Here is a 3,480-nt window from a genome sequence, read left to right as displayed (position 1 = left end):
TTAATTATGATCCACAGTTAAAACCAGTCTTCACAACATATGGCTTCTCAGCCAATCACTTTCACTCTCACTCTTCCTTCTTAAATCACCCCCTTCTTTCATTCCTCCATTGCTGAAACCGCTCCGTCACCCCTCCTCCCGGTGTGACCCCCCTCAAAGTTAAGGAGGAAGTTTTTTTTTTTTTTTCTTCCCCAGATGGTTTTAGCACTTGTCAGGGCAACTCTGGTGACCCCCCCCCCCCCCCCCAGATGCTGTCCAGATGTAGGTCAACACCCGGGTGCAGGATGCTGTCCCGGTGACTTACAGCATGTTCTAAAAAGGTGAGGCGGCGAACCCGAGACTCCGCCTTGCAGAATGGTCTAGCAGGCATGCAGAGCCTTGAAGATTGAGTTCCTAATTATTGCGTTTGGGGTTTTTCTGTTTGCTCTAATGTTGTGGCAGCTCGTTTTTTGGAGAAAGTTGACACGTTACTCTGCGGGTTGTCACCGTGAGGTTCTGTTCGGGATCAGTGGGAAGCATTTAGTGGCGAGTCGGAGTTATTGCCTCCGACCAGTGATGGAAACCATCGCTGCAAATATGATGATGATGATGAATATATTTATTAGATAGAATGTTAGCGTACAAGTACAGTCACACAGTAGAATGTATTACAGTACGAGTATCCTCGTGTTAACGCCTCTCACCTGCATTTTCTTGCCCAAATACTTATGGACTGTAGACTGGGGGGGGGTGCACCTTTTGCCCCGAACCCACGTCAGCTTTCACGCCCTCGATGGACTGGGAATCACTTTTATGCTTTTGCCCATTGGTCAATTTGATTTGGCAACTGAAGCACGATTAGCTCCGGGGGGGGGGGGGGGGGGGGGTTAAGCAGGCAGCAACAGCGGAGTCTGCTTCGGAACACTTTAAGTGCTTGTGTTGTTCTTTCCTAATTAACCCGGGTCTGATCGGTGATCCCAGAGTGCCAAGTGCCTGGACTAATAGACATAACGGCTCTCTAAAGGACTGCCCCCCCCCCCGCCCCCCCTCACCAACCTACGACCCATTCCTTTAACAACAGGGATAAAAGCCAATGAACCGTTGGAATATTTTTACCATATGGCATTTGATTGTTAGAGGAAGAAAAAGGAGAAAGCAAGAAAGCATAAAAGTGCCAAGTAGGTGTGTGTGTAGGTGTGTGTGTGTGTGTGTTGAGGTCGGGGGTTAGGGTAGGTTAGGGTAAGCTTGTGTGAGCGGTGATCGTGTGCACATTATCCAGACCTGTGTGTGTGTGTGTGTGTGTGTGTGTGTGTGATTTACAACTCTGAACTGCAAGTGCAACAGTTTCTCTCGGGAAGGATGAGGGATTTTATTCAGGTTCTGAGGGTCAGGCCGATGGGGGGGGGGGGGGGGGGTTACAGAAACCAGTGCGCGCACACACACTCTGATCAACGTGTCTTCATGACAAATGACCGCCTGTAAGACGTTTTAAAGGAACGTGAAACAGATATCGAACCGGAGCCGCCGTGTTTTTTGCACTGTCGTTTGTCAGCATGTGAATGCAATGGTCGATGTGCGCTAAAAGTTTATAAATTATACCCGTGGACTCTTTTGTGGTGCCTAAACCTTCCTCTATACTGTCCAAAAAAAGAACGTTTTATTTATGTATTCACTCAGACAAATAGCAGCTTCTCGCCATTTCCCTTCACTTCCTGTTCCTCACACAAACTGGTTCTCCTGCGGCCATGCATGCATGACGCTGTACGTCCCTTGCCGTGGACACTCGTGCTACTGTGTCCCGTCTTATCTCCCCTCGGCTCTGCTCCTTTGTCCCGGGATTCCACAGCGTTCCCAGCTACGTGGGAGCGACGGTCCCCTCGCTATATCAGCAGGGCCTGCTATCTGTCCCGATGGGCCGGGCCCAGGGACTCCATTGAGGGGAGATTACAGCATTTGTCTTTGTTCTGCTAATCTGCTAATGTCTCTGTTCCATGTACAAGAATGGTAATTTCAGGACATGCAAAAAGATGGGAAAGAAGATGACTGATTAGGTTTGTAATCACAATTTTATTAGCCTTTAGGCCAGAGTCTCTGTTTCTGAAGACAAAAGATTTCTTTTTTCTTTTGAGGATGACCTTAAATGTTCGAAAGACGAGTGACATCACATGAAATTAGTTTTCTGCACCTTTCGGAAAGTAAATAAATCACTATTTTTTTTTTTGGACCGAGGGTGTCCTTTTAAGATTTTAAGTTGTGCCAAGCTGGGGCTGCAGATTCAGATCCGTCTCTTGCTTGGTGCTGTTGCGCACTCCGTCCACGTGGTGGCAGCAGAGACACAATGGAATGTGCATGGCGAGGTCATTTAAGAAAAGTATCTATATAACAGCCAGTGAACGGGGCTGCCATGCGTGTCTTTGTTTCACGTTAGCTTGATTCAAAGATGGCGTTTCCACACCAGTGCACTAAATGTAGCACAAAGTCGCGTCCGGCGTGCGGATTCGTCCTTCCTGCTCCTCCTCTCCTGATAAAGCGATCGGGGGGGGCCTTAATCGGGGGGGGCCTCGTTGTCGACGCACGTCTGACGCGGAAGTGATTTTGATTTATGGTAGAAGCTGAAGTTGATTTAGTCCTCCTTTCATCAGCTGCCAATCTTTGCTTTTATTTTCCGAGCGTGATGGACGCCCATCTGGTCAGGGGTCATGACCTTGACCCCCGGACTTGACCCTGGAAATGGGTCATCACGGTGGATGTAAGAACGTGTTGGCTCTGTCTGGACCTTCATTTCTCATATTTTGATCCACATGATGAATGACGACCAGTGCGGTTTGAGTGCAGACCTCGCCCCCCCCCCCCCCCGGTTGAATTTTGTGCAGTGAATGTGGGATTGCATGTCATCCAAATATGCACTAGTGTGTTTATGCTCCTTCTAAAGCGTAAGAGGTCAGATCACCGTGTGATCCGTCCAGCTAATCAAAATCTAATCTCCTCGGCCTCTTCGGCCTCGTCTCCTCCTCTTCCTCCAGCCGAGAGAGAGAAACTATTAAAGCCGCAATTTACCAAGACCCAGAGGTTCTTCCACTGTTCTCAAGCAGATGGCTGCAGGACTAGGAGAGACCCAGCCCCCCCCCCCCCCCCCCCCCCGCTCGAAGCCCCATTTGCATTTCATGAGCCTTAATTGCATCTGTTGCCCTCCTCCCCACCGGCTCTGCGATTTTGTGCCTGTCACCGTTGGACCCCCGGCGCCCTTGAAGGAGATGTGATAAATTAAGGTGGACCTTCTGTTTGCCTCCTCCTCATTGTGTTCCAGAAATTAGAAAATATTATCTCCCAGTAGACTTGAGGTTTAAAAAAAAAAAAAGAGGGTGTCTGTTCAGGCGGTGATATGACATTGGACGGGGCGGGGTGGAGTTTTTTCGGCATTAATTGGGAAAAGTGATTGTTTTAACAGCTTGTGTTTGACCTCATGATAGTGAGGCAATGATGTGTGGACACCCCCCCCCC

This window comes from Brachionichthys hirsutus, chromosome 21, assembly GCF_040956055.1.
Source record: "Brachionichthys hirsutus isolate HB-005 chromosome 21, CSIRO-AGI_Bhir_v1, whole genome shotgun sequence".
NCBI lineage: Eukaryota > Metazoa > Chordata > Actinopteri > Lophiiformes > Brachionichthyidae > Brachionichthys > Brachionichthys hirsutus.
Note: the sequence above shows the minus strand (reverse complement) of the source record.